The sequence below is a fragment of the Biomphalaria glabrata genome, chromosome 11, assembly GCF_947242115.1.
Source record: "Biomphalaria glabrata chromosome 11, xgBioGlab47.1, whole genome shotgun sequence".
NCBI classification, from domain to species: Eukaryota; Metazoa; Mollusca; class Gastropoda; family Planorbidae; genus Biomphalaria; species Biomphalaria glabrata.
Genome location: NC_074721.1, coordinates 16,022,969 through 16,036,841, shown reverse-complemented (window position 1 = coordinate 16,036,841; position 13,873 = coordinate 16,022,969). Strand labels below are relative to the sequence as shown.

The following is a 13,873-nucleotide window of genomic DNA, read 5'->3' as shown; positions in this document are numbered from 1 at the left end:
AAAATATTATCAACTCCAATCTGGAAAATCTTAACAAAAGTCTAATCTATTAACTGCTTCTGGACTACTATTCTGTTGTCTGTGATTGTTCAAAGTATAAACATTACTCAAAGCTTTAAAGTTGTACTATTTATGTATGTCCAACTCGCAAGCTCTTGAAATTAATTTGATAAAATCTCGACACCTGCATGAGCAGGTGATTTATAATAAGATATTTTTTAGACATTCCTAAATAAACAATTGCATATGTTACACACTAATTGTCTCCCCTAAAAGATTCCAATTCTAGATGAATCCCTTCCAACTTACTTGTGGAATGTTTACGAAATTGGAATGTTGTTGTTTTATATTAATCGTTTACTTACAAGTCAAACAAACTTATTGTGATCATAATTACACAAACCATTAACTAAATAAAGAGACTAAAATGACTTAATCCATTAGCAACGTACTTGTAACCATCAAAGACCAATTCTTTTAGTATACTCTTGCCCATAATCTTTTAACTCTTTCTCTCCGTAATTATTGACCACATTCTGATGGAATCAATGGTGGTATCGTCAGGAGAGGAAGAGTTAAGACATATTTGCAAGAACATAAACAATAACTATCTTCGGACATCTTTTTTTCTATCGGTGTTTGTGTTTAGAAAAATGTCTAGGTATTACCAAGTGTCTACATGTGTGGTGTGTGATATCATGTGTGGCAGCCATTGCTGTAAATAACCCTAAATCAATTAGCTAACATCTCCCGCCTTGAGACCTGCTGTCCTGGCATAATGGACGTTTCCAAATGTGTATCTAAACGCAGCTCTCACCCCAGAGAGTTCCAAGTGTCCGTACTTTTGAGAGGTCGTGCATCATTCAGAAATAGAAATAAGAGCCACTCTGAGACACAACATTTTAATAATTAATTGAAGTGGACAGCATATTAGCATATTTACACATTATCGTTGGGACAATATTATTTAAGACGAATGGGAATGTACCACATACAGAGAGAGAGTTTATACATTGCACATGTTTAACGGAACACTTCGCGTATTCGGAAAATTTAGCTGAACACTTTAGATTTTCTTCGAAATTAATTCTCGTATAGGCCACTAGTTAATTGTTCCAGAAGTTCGTGGAACACCTAGTCAGGCCTCACGGAACACTGTTCCGTGGTTCAAATGTTCCCCGTAGAATAAGAGATTATAACATTCTTACACAAACCTCCACAGCAAGAGAGGGAATAGCGGCAGTAAAGGTTTAAAATGGGGACTTTTGAGCCCACATATCGTGAGACATTATCACACGACCAGGTGGCCATCCAAACTTCACTCTATGTTGCATGAAATAGTCCAAAGTTATCCAAACTTTCTTTTTCGTGAGAGGGCGGGGGAAATAAATCTTATAAATTGTGTGATTCAAGATCGTAAACAAAAAAACTATGTTTATTATACATTTGTTATGTTTTTTAGCGGCCCCCGAAAGGGGAAAAGATTCTATTAGTTATTGTGACCTGTCAGTTCGTCTGACCGTCCGTCCGTCCCGTTTAGATCTCAGAAACTAGAAGAGAAAATGAAATTCGGACATAATGATATTTTAGATCATTCAAAGTTCTAATGCAACGGCTTTTTTTTTTGTCTGAAAGCGAAAAATCTAATTTTGAAAATCAATTATGCAAGCAGTTTTTCCATAGAAATACACCATTTATACAACTATTCACTTTTAATAGTAAAAAACACTGGAGACTTTTTGGTAGGGGAGATCACTATTTAAAATTTTTTTAACACATTTATGCAAATGGTTTTAGATTTTAAATAAAAAATATTTTTATTTTTTAAAATTGTATTGCTAAGTTCTGTCATACTAAATACTACATTTACCAAAAAAAAAAAAAAAAAGAACAATTTTTTTTAAACAGAAAAAATCTATTTACTATGGAAATATATCATACACAATTTAAAACAACAATTAATAAGTAGTTTTTCATATTATCGCGTGATCTGCAACGAGATACTACATACAAGCAACACAAAACTAAAGGAATTCTTTTTTTTTTTTACGGAGATTTTTTTTTTTTTTGAGGCTTTCAATAAGAGATTGACCCTTTACAAACAATTAGATACTCATTAAAAGACATCAATTAGGACAGGTTTACATCTAGCTTCACATTCACCTTAACGGATCCCTTGGTCTGCTGGACCTTTGGGGCACCACACAGGATTTGTCAACCTTCTTTCTCCGTTCTTCTCTGTCATTTGCCTTTGATAGAATTTCATTATGATATTCTTTCTGAAAACATTTAAACCTGCCTTTTTACTTGCCTGGGTGGACCACTTCTGATAGAATTTAATACCGATATTCTTCTGAAAATATTGAAACCTGCCTTTTTTCCTGCAAGGGTGGACCACTTCGGGGTCTGATTTTGAGTTTGTGTTTCCACACACACTGTCTTTGTAACCTTGTTGTTTATCAGATATGAGTAATTAATATTATGTCTACTAGAGACAAATTTGTGTGTGGATTATAACAATGTCAATTCTTCAATGGGATATATTATTTATAGTATGTCAATAGGATATATCGTTTATTGTATGTCAATGGGATATACCATTAATAGTAACCCTATCTTTTCTTGTAAGCATGCCTTTACCATGGTCTAAGGAAGGAATCTGACTTACTATATATTCTTGAAATAATCAAAACCGTTATACAAAAAAAAAAAAATTCGGTGGATGTAATATACTAAATCAACTCATAACCTTAGAAACAAGGCTTTATTTCAATAAAACACGACTGATACACACAATAACACAGTACAGACTGGTCACGATTCACAGACTACGATAATGCGAACACGATTTCAAATACTAGCACGATTACAAGCACGGGTAACACACAAGTTCACTCCAGGGGCTCATAATATACATACAATAATAAAGTTTAGTGAAATAAACTTTATTATAAAAATAACGTGCTTCTTATATTATAGTCATAATACCTCGCGCCAAAACGTACCATGTTTTTGCGCCAAAACGTCATGCGTCAAAACGCCCCTTGTGCCAAAACATCAAGCGTCAAACCGGCTCCGCCAAAGCGTCATGTACCTACTACCGGTACCATTCAGCTGTGGCTTTCAACAAATGTCAGAATCAAAGAAATTGAGTTTTTTTTTCCAAGGTGATGAAGTAATTTAATTATTAAAGAAATGAAGTCATTTAGTTGTCTGAAAACATTTTCCATAACAAACATTTGGTATGATAGATTTTTCAACGTAAAATTTAAAATTCAGAATTTTATTGAGATATTTTAATAGAAATGTAAGAATTGATTAATATGTTTTCAATTTCAGAGACATAGAGTTTAAAAAAGTTCAGTACAAGACGCCCAGAACAAGAAGTTCAGTTCAAGAATCTCGGAACAAGAAGTTAAGTTTAAGACGCCCAGAACAAGAAGTTTAGAACAAGAAGCCAGGAATAAGAAGTTTAGTACAAGAAACCATGAACAAGAAGTTCAGTACAAGAAGCCAGAACAAGAAGTTTAGTACAAGAAGCCAGGAACAAGAAGTTTAGTACAAGAAACCAGGAACAAGAAGTTTAGTTCAAGAAGCCAGGAACAAGAAGTTCAGTACAAGAAGCCATGAATAAGAAGTTTAGTACAAGAAGCCATGAATAAGAAGTTTAGTACATGAAGCCTGGAACAAGAAGTTCAGTATAAGAAGTTTAGTACAAGAAGCCAGGAACAAGAAGTTCAGTACAAGAAGCCATGAACAAGAAGTTTAGTACAAGAAGCCTGGAACAAGATGTTCAGTACAAGAAGCCATTAATAAGAAGTTTAGTACAAGAAGCCTGGAACAAGAAGTTCAGTACAAGAAGCCATGAACAAGAAGTTTAGTTCAAGAAGCCAGGAATAAGAAGTTTAGTACAAGAAGCCATGAACAAGAAGTTTAGTACAAGAAGCCTGGAACAAGAAGTTCAGTACAAGAAGCCAGGAACAAGAAGTTTAGTACAAGAAGCCTGGAACAAGAAGTTCAGTACAAGAAGCAATGAACAAGAAGTTTAGTACAAGAAGCCAGGAATAAGAAGTTTAGTACAAGAAGCCAGGAACAAGAAGTTCAGTATAAGATGCCCGGAACAAGAAGTTCAGTATAAGATGCCCGGAACAAGAAGTTTAGTACAAGAAGCCAGGAATAAGAAGTTTAGTACAAGAAGCCTGGAACAAGAAGTTCAGTACAAGAAGCCATGAACAATAAGTTTAGTTCAAGAAGCCAGGAATAAGAAGTTTAGTTCAAGAAGCCATGAACAAGAAGTTTAGTACAAGAAGCCTGGAACAAGAAGTTCAGTACAAGAAGCCAGGAACAAGAAGTTTAGTACAAGAAGCCTGGAACAAGAAGTTCAGTACAAGAAGCAATGAACAAGAAGTTTAGTACAAGAAGCCAGGAATAAGAAGTTTAGTACAAGAAGCCTGGAATAAGAAGTTTAGTACAAGAAGCCAGGAACAAGAAGTTCAGTATAAGATGCCCGGAACAAGAAGTTCAATACAAGAAAAAAGAAGATCTAGTACAAGTTGTTTACGCTAACTAGACTTAGTAGGACTCTATTTCGAAGTTGCCACCACAATTTTCAGATCAGGTTTAATAATAAAATGTAACATGAAATAAAACAACACAAGTGTTCATAAATCAGGCGTTTATTGCCAACTTCAAGAAAAAAAAATCCAAATAAAAATATAAAATAGAACGAAAAACGAATTAACCTAGACATTTCCCTGTTAAAAAAACACACATCAACATTTCATCCTTGACAGCAAGCTACAAGGAGGCGGAACTGCTAATGGATTATTGCACGCCTCTTGTAAGAAAAACGTTTAAAAAACTTTGAAACAAAATTTTATTAGATCAACCTAAAATAACCCACGTTAAAACTTATCTTTTGATAGTGGAGAAAATATTCCATCTGAGGCTTGAATTATGATATCGTAATTCTGAAACATCAATTAAAGAAAAGAGAAAAGAAGTCTGTAACTTTTTTAGGTATGGTCAACTTGTTCTCTTTGATTTAGAAAAATCCTTTAACACAAATGTAGCGTAATCCTTTATTGGTTTTGTGATGGTTTTTTGATTGTACGCCCGTCTTTAATGTTTGAATTGAAATAGACTCTTATCATAACTCTAGTATTGTGATTAAAAAATGAACGATTGCCTCCCTTAGTTCATATAAAAGTGCCAGTTTTGTTTTCTTTTACCTTCTTTCTTTTAGTTCCACACACTAGGGCGGACACAATAGGGCGGACATTCTAGGGTGGACTGGGTGTTTACAACCTTATTGTATTTGGTATTTGTACAACTGAATGCAAATAAGCAAACCTTGGTTTCTATAGCATATTGTATTTGTACATGGAAATAGACTGAGGGGCAATAGGAGATCGTAATGTGTAAAGAAAAATCTACTGTGCAATCCCAATCTTAATTAGTCAATTACATTATTTTGATATAACTAAAAGAGTAATCAAAACATTCTGAAGTGTCGTCTCAATGGTCCTGGGTTCGAACTCAATCAACTCCTCCCCCACCCGGCCGTCCTGTGGGATTTTATATTTATTTTGAAGTAACAACCAAAACAAACAAATAAAAATGAAAAAGAAATTAACATAAAAGATTCTTGCAATAGATCAATGTTTCCACAATCAAGGGCTAAGAAAGGTTAGAGACACTAAATTATTTAAAGACATCCGATGTTGAAGGCGCTCATGAATATCTAGAAATTAGAGCGTAGAAATCTGCATCTTTGTAAATATGCGTTAGTGTGTCTACGTTGTCTAAGGTGGCTTCATCTCCAGGAATAAATTCAGTTGTTAATGTTCCTTCGTGAAAGTTACCATGAGATTCAGCAACTTACCTGATTTGTTAGGGCCAAACTTGAGGTAAAATCAATTTTTGGCAGCAATATTTGCTTTTCATCTTTCTTTTTTTTTTTCCCGTTACCCTTTCCTTTCGATTTTTCTTTTGATGAACTGTTGAAATAATAACTGTGATTTTCATGACTTCGTAGCTGAGCAATCCTGGGATACGAACCAACCAACCCAATTATGCAATGCAAATTACACAGAGCAGTCCATTTATGAGTTAATTATGGTAACAGTGGATCTAAAGACTTGTAAACATAAATACCCCATAACATCAAGACATAACTGCAAAAGTTCTTGTTCCCGTTTTAGATACACACGAGTAGATTGACACTAGTTCGACTTTTATCTATATTATAAAGTAGAATGTGAGGTGTATGTATGGATGTATGTATGTATGTATGTATGTATGTATGGATGTATGTTACTTATAGACATCAAAACCGCTTGACCAATCTTGATAAAACTAGGCAGGAATGTTCCTTGGGTACCAACTTAAACCGTAGTGTATGTATTGTAGCCCTAAAACAAACTTAAGACCCTCAAAAAAAATAAAGTTGTCCGACTCTATTACAGCTATAGTATTTTATGGATCTAGGCCATGTCTATAATGTTGACATGAGAAAAGATCGAAAGGATTTAGACCTAGATCTAATTTTAAGAAATACGCTTTGCGCAGATAGTTTTTTACTTTGACATATGAACATACAAAAGAAGATCCATTGATTTCATTATATAATAAAATTAACCTTCAATTTTGTGTTTCAACAGCATTTTTTACATTAATTAGTTCCTTATATCTGTGATTACAGATTTCCTGACGAACATTCTTTCATTAGACAATACCGTAATGAATCGCGTACTAATTCGTTTAATTGTTTACTTTATAATCCCATCCCTAGATCTAAAACTCTAATTCAACTCTAAGATGAAAGAACTTCTCTTCGCACAGATAGTTTTATACTTTAATACATTAACATATTAATTAAAGTCCATTCATTTCATATTTTGATCAAATAAACATTCAAATTTGGTTTTCTAAAGCTACATTCGTTTACGAAAGCTGCGAAGCCAAGTTGAGATAGGCCTAGATCTATATTCATTCATGAATCGCGTACAAAAAATTATTTCGTTTAATTGTTCACTTTATAATTCCATTTATTTAACAAAGCTATCGCTCTTTTCGTTTTTAATAGATATGAATGTATCGGCTTCGGGTAATCCCATTTTTGCAAACCTAATTTTATTTTCGTAGCGAAAGAGAAAAAACTTGAAAGGATCATTAGTTAAGTTTAACATACATCTAAATCCAATCCACTAGATTAGTAAACACAAACTTAGGCCCGCAGGCCGCGGGTATTGTCTGGCGAACATCCTTTCATTAGACATTACCAAATGGTTACACATTAACAGTGATTAACACATCCCTCTACTGAGTCTATTCCTAGGCCTAGGTCTAAAACTCTTATTGAACTCTAAGATGATAAAACTTCTTTTCGCAAAGATAGTTTTATGCTTTAACACATAAACATACTAATTATTGTCCATTCATTTCATATTTTAATCAAATTAGCATTCAAATTTGTTTTTCTAAAGCATTTTTAATACATTCGTTCGCTGTTCGCTAAATAAAGCTGCGTAGCCGTGTTGAGATAGGCCTATATTCATTCATGAAAAAAGGTCAAGCATGCGCAACACAGAATGAACTCTATACAAGCCTCTAGATTAGTGTAGATTTAGATCTATGTCTACCTCAAGATCTACTTTATACTTTATAAACATGAACATACAAAATTAAGTCTATTCACCTCAAATTTTAATCAAATATATGTAGGCCTACAAGCAAATGTTTTAATTTGAAAAACAAAATGGATTTAAGCCTATTAGCTATTCTGATTTGATAGCTTCATTCACACTATTTTTACATTGACACATTCGCTTTACTTATTACATTATTATTCCGTTTAATTGTTTACAAAACACTCTCAGTGACTATATCGAAAGTAATGCGCAAATAAAGACCCGCGGGTCGCGGGTAACATATGTCTAGTAGGACTATAAAAACAACAAGATTTAACAAAGTTACAAACACAGTTTGTGTGGAAACTCAAAATCGTCCCCCGAAGTGGTCCACCCAGGCAGACTTCAATATTTTCAGAAAGAACATCCGAATGAAATTATATCAACGACAAATGAGAGATAAGAATGGAGAAAGAAGGTTGACAGATCTTGTGTAGTGCCCCAACTGTCCAGCAGATCAAAGGATAGGTGAAAGTGAATGCAAAGTTAGATGTGAACTTGGCCTAATTTTTTCCCCTTTCAGATCTTGTGGTCTATAGGGCAGATGATGTAAAGTTCATCTGTTTCTGTGGCCAATTGTTAATGAGGGTGTCATGTGGCCAGCACAACGACCAACCGCCTTTTTACTTTTCCCCAACTAATGTTAGGTACCCATAGAGCTGGGTGGACTCAGAGGAACCCAAGGATCCCGTACTTTAAAATCCCAGTCTTCACCCGGATTCAAACCCTGGATCCCGGTCTGGAAGCCAGGCGCTGTGCCTCTCAGCCCCCACGCCTCCATACTTTGACAAAAGGCCTCGAATGGACTCAATGGGGAGTATCTGTCTCTTTTGTCCACAATTCGTTGATCAGTTCTGAAACACACAACGTTCGCATTATACCCGGAAATGCAAAGGATACACACGCAAAAAAAATATAAATAATAATAAATTACACTCTTTAGTCGCACAAAGTCACAGGTTTCCATTGAACAGCCTTGAGTGTAGGCTGAATGAATGGAATATTCATCTTTGAAGAACGTTTTTTAAAATCAAATAATTAATTCTCTTTTTGAGTAAATGTTTCTATTTAAACTAAGGAAGCACGCAATATACCAGGATAATATGCCTCTACAGAAAGCAGCAGACATGTTCACAAATTAGAGCAACGTCTGCCAGACGGAAGACCAAAATAAATGACATAAACTCCTTTTGCCAGAGGTCGGGAAGCCCTAATACAGCACTGTTATTACTTCTATTTACTTCTTTTTATTATTTTTTCGTTACCTAGAAGGTTTCACAGTTTAAAAAGGGAGACAACAAGAAAGGAGTTTTTAAATAAATGAAATATGCCAAGCGCTGGATTGACACAAAAATGTTTTTGAAATTAAAAAAAAGGCAAGTTACGAAGTGGATGTTTACCTGGCGTAAGTTACTGAAAGTCAATGCGGTTGGTCGTTGTGTTTATTACATGACACCCTCGTTAACCGTAGATCAAAGAAATAGATGAACTGAAACATCAGCTGCCCTCTATATGGCAAGATAATAAAGGGGTAATTTACTATCACATATACCAGGCATGTCAAACTCATTAAGGTGTAAAGGCCTCATAAAAAAACAAACTTACTATGACCTGAGAAGCCGCAGCAAAAAATCAGTTGCAAAACAGCCTACTAGTTTTATGTAAATTATAAATAATACAATAGAATACAATAATTAATGGCATACCTGTCCCTTAGTTAGCCTACTATTTGGTAATTAAAAGTTACTATGATTACTGATTATTTTCTTTGTCCTGATGCTTGACATTCTTTCTGGGATATAAGATTATTAATGTAGGTTTAAGTTTGTTTGCCACTGACACCTTCATCACTGATGACAAATTTTGATCAGATAATCTCGAACGGTAAGGAGCCTTTATAGCTTTCATTATAGAAAAGAACTGCTCACAGAGATCAGTGCTTGCAAACAAAGCAAGAATTCTGGCTGCAAGTTTCCGCAATTCAACGTACCGTTCAGGATAAATAACTAGAATTTTGGCACAGCCAATTCTATATACTTCGATTTCAACAAGAAATCTTACTGCAATTCTATCAGTTTTAGTTGCACATTATCAGCAGCATTTTCAGAATCAAATGAGAACTGTGATACTAACAACGAAAATTCTTGCTCGTATAAAAAAGTCACAAAAACGGTCTATGAAAGCATCTACTAAAGATTCCAGGTGTAAGACATTATTACCAAATGTTGTAGCTGTATGTAATCTTTTTAGTTCCAGGCACGTTGAGAAGTGAACAAGATTTTCTCTTCATATTTGGTTTATCCACAGTCGTAACTTTGCTTGAGAGCACTTCACAAGATCATACGCAGTTGTGACAATTATGTTTTTACTTTGAAGTATCAAATTCAGGTCTTGCAACCTCAAATGCCAATTCCCGAACCCATTCAGTTTGGAAATGTTCAACAGGTTCACCTTTCATATTCAGGAACGTATACATATTGATGCTATTGTAATGCAGGGTAAAAAATCTCTACTTTACGACATGAGATTATCGTAATAAGTTGAAACTTCGCGCAAGTATTCATTGTTTCAATCAAAACATAAATCAATTTTTAAAAAATCAACAAAGCAGATAATTAAATCTTAATAATTAATTAACGTTTGTTTTATATCAGTAAGTGAACTAAATTGTACATCATTGAGATATGTTACAATTAGGTCTGCATTTTTTTCCCTTATATAATCTTTAATTTTGAAAATATTTTTTTTTAATTAAAAAAAAATATCACTTGTTTTTTGTTCTTTTCGCAACTCGTGTGGCTTAAAGAGATGATTTTTTTTAAATTCTAAAGTTCATATTCCATACTTCTATTTCGGCATCAAACCCAGAAGTATTCTTCATTCACCAGACTTATAATGATGGATCAGTTTTTATTGCATGGGAGAATAACCTGGTAAAAAGATGATATGCTAGAAAGTTGAGCTTCTTCCAAGTAGCCGTTAATTTAGTGTAGCAAGTCTCTGTTTGATTCTCACATACGTCTTCAATTGAGGCTCTAAAGATATAGAGACACTTTTAGCCCCATTACCCACTACGATGCGATTGCAGTAATTAAGCACGTGGTTAATAATCAACGAATACGATTCAGTGAATAAATTCTTAAGTTGCTAAAATTATTGTTGCTTTGGTTTCATGTACTTTTTAAACACGGTGCTTAAACATCCATAAAACAGATCAATGTGTGCGACGATTTATTTGGGCTAGGCTTGAACCTCAAATGACTGTATTATGTGTGAATTATGTGACTTGAATTCTAGTAATTTACTTTAATAATGCATTCCAGTAACTGATCAAAGTGTGGAATATTTTATTTTTTTTTATTCTCGCCTAAAAACTTCCTATGGATACGCACAATGGAATTAGATAATTATAGTTCTGCTTTATTTAGTTTCTTATTTCAGTGTAATTTTAGCTCAAACCTTTCCCCAACCCTTTACTACGTAGTGAGAAAGTGGTAGTTACCCCCAAAACCATAAAAAATAAAGCAAACGATGTCGAGGATGCAACTTCATTAATATAAATCATTAATTAGAGCTACAAGCGGGCTAGCTTAGAATTTTTATAATACAATAACGAAAGTAACCATAAAATTATTAGACAGGCTTTTATACATGGTTTATAAAATCTTCCTACTTTGTACACCTGATGTACAGAAGACCCTTTCTTTTAAACTCTTCTATATTGAAAATAGAATTACTTTCCTTATTTTCAATGTTATCACACAATACAGAGCGCATTTTCAAACATTTCTCCAATTTAGCTCGAGTCTCACAAAGTATAATTTTGAAGCAGAATACTCACTCAGAAAGAACGCATCCGAAATCCAGCCGAAATTGATGAATAAGAACTGATTGAGGTGAAGATCAAAACTCGATTTTTGTTGATGTTTCACAAAGAATTCTTTAATGGCACATAATAGAGGGTTTATAGGAAAAGTCGTCGGAAAGTTTACTTTGGCTGTGATGCTAAATAGTCCAAATCTACCGCACAATAAACAACCGAATGAAAGGCCATGAAGTCAAGCAAACAAAAAAACAGAGCACTAACACAACTATTATTGGCTGTTTGCCTCAAATACTGAGGGAAAGGGTGAGAGAGAGAGCGAGACAGAGAGAGAGAGAAGATAAAAATGTTAAACGAATGGGTGTGGTGGAGGGAGGGTGAAAGAGAGGTGCTCTGTACACTTTCGCGCATTGATAGAGCTTGTACCACTGGTGAGTTATGCTGTGTAACCCTAGTACTCTTTCTAGGTGCAGACCACGTATATATTATATTCCAAAAGCTTTATTAATTGACAGTGTTTGGACTAGAACATGACTGTAGAATAATGGAAATAATGAGAAAGACTAAAGTACAAAACATTTGTTCTTGTTTTCTACCTTGTAGTTTGTCTTCATATTATGTTCAAATAGTATATTATTAAGCATTCTATCGTACATTATAGGCTTATACTCTTTCTCTTTTCTTCTGTTTATGTTTCAGTCTTTCTCTCATTTGTTTCTTCCTTCTTTATCCTTCTCACTTTCATTTTCTTTCTTCCTCTCTCTGTCTCTGTCTTTAAACACTTTTACTCACTCTCTCTCTGTCTTTAAACACTTTTACTCACTCTCTCTCTGTCTTTAAACACTTTTACTCTCTCTCTCTCTCTCTCTTTCTTTAACCGTTTTTGTTTTCAATCTCTGTCATTCTCCCTCACTTTTAATCTGTATATATATATATATATATATATATATATATATATATATATATATATGTCTATCTATCTATCTATCTATCTATCTATCTATCTATCTATCTATCTATCTATCTATCTATCTGTCTATCTATCTATCTGTCTGTCTATCTATCTGTCTGTCTGTCTGTCTATCTATCTATCTGTCTGTCTGTCTGTCTATCTATCTATCTATCTATCTATCTATCTATCTATCTATCTATCTATCTATCTATCTATCTATCTGTCTGTCTGTCTGCTATCTATCTATCTATCTATCTATCTATCTATCTATCTATCTATCTATCTATCTATCTATCTATCTATCTATCTATATATCTATCAATATATCTATTTCTCTCTCTCTCTCTATATATATATATATATATATTCCCTCACTTTTAATCTGTATATATATATATATACATCTGTCTGTCTATCTATCTATCTATCTATCTATCTATCTATCTATCTATCTATCTATCTATCTATCTATCTATCTATCGATCTATCGATCTATCGATCTATCGATCTATCTGTCTATCTGTCTGTCTATCTATCTATCTATCTGTCTGTCTGTCTGTCTGTCTATCTGTCTGTCTGTCTGTCTGTCTGTCTATCTATCTATCTATCTATCTATCTATCTATCTATCTATCTATCTATCTATCTATCTGTCTGTCTGTCTGCTATCTATCTATCTATCTAGCTATCTATCTATGTGTCTATCTATCTATCTATCTATCTATCTATCTATCTATCTATATATCTATTTCTCTCTCTCTATATATATATATGTATATATATATATATATATATATATATATATATATATATATATATATATATTCCCTCTCTTATCATTTTCTCTGTAAGTGCCTGTCTGGCTTTGTCTTTATCTACAGCTATTGAAGCTTATTTTCTCTCCTCTATCTCTCTCTCTCTTTACTAAACATTTTTTTCTCTACTATCATTCTGTTTCATATCTCCTTTTTTTTCTTCCTCTACTCAAACCCTTTGACTTTTCTTAGTGTTTATCTTTCACCTCCTCTCCCGGCTTACGCACTACTGCGTTACAAGCGCTGGCTCTATTGTTTTTTAATGAATTTAGTTGTTTTTTTATTTATTAGCTGATGAATAGGTTGCTATTATAGTAGCAATCAGTAATATAAAGAATTTAGATTACCCTTGGTTTCACAGTTCTAAATGTACATAGGAAATGTACATAGCAAACAGTATGGCCTGTGATCACATTACGTGAAAGCATACAGCTGTTGCCTAACTCTATACTGCCATACTGCCAGAGAGATGGTTGGCCGATCTTGTGGTATGCCTTCTGGACTACTGTTAACGAATGTCCCTGGTTCGAACATTGCCCGCTATCTTCCTGCCGTCGTGCTGGAGGATTGGTTTTGGGTATAATCGTTTTCAAA

General features: G+C 33.9%; 1 protein-coding gene across 3 annotated transcripts in view; it reads right to left on the bottom strand.

The window, feature by feature from the left end:
• Positions 1-11,875, bottom strand: part of LOC106054886 (blue-sensitive opsin-like) — a 51,894-nt gene extending 40,019 nt beyond the window's left edge. The window contains exon 1 of one of the 3 annotated variants that reach the window (XM_013210972.2): positions 11,533-11,875. The gene's annotated coding sequence lies outside the window, so the exon portion shown is untranslated. The remainder of the gene's footprint in view (positions 1-11,532) is intronic. The other 2 variants (XM_013210971.2, XM_013210973.2) reach the window with 2 other exon arrangements.
• Between the last annotated feature and the right edge of the window lie 1,998 nt (positions 11,876-13,873).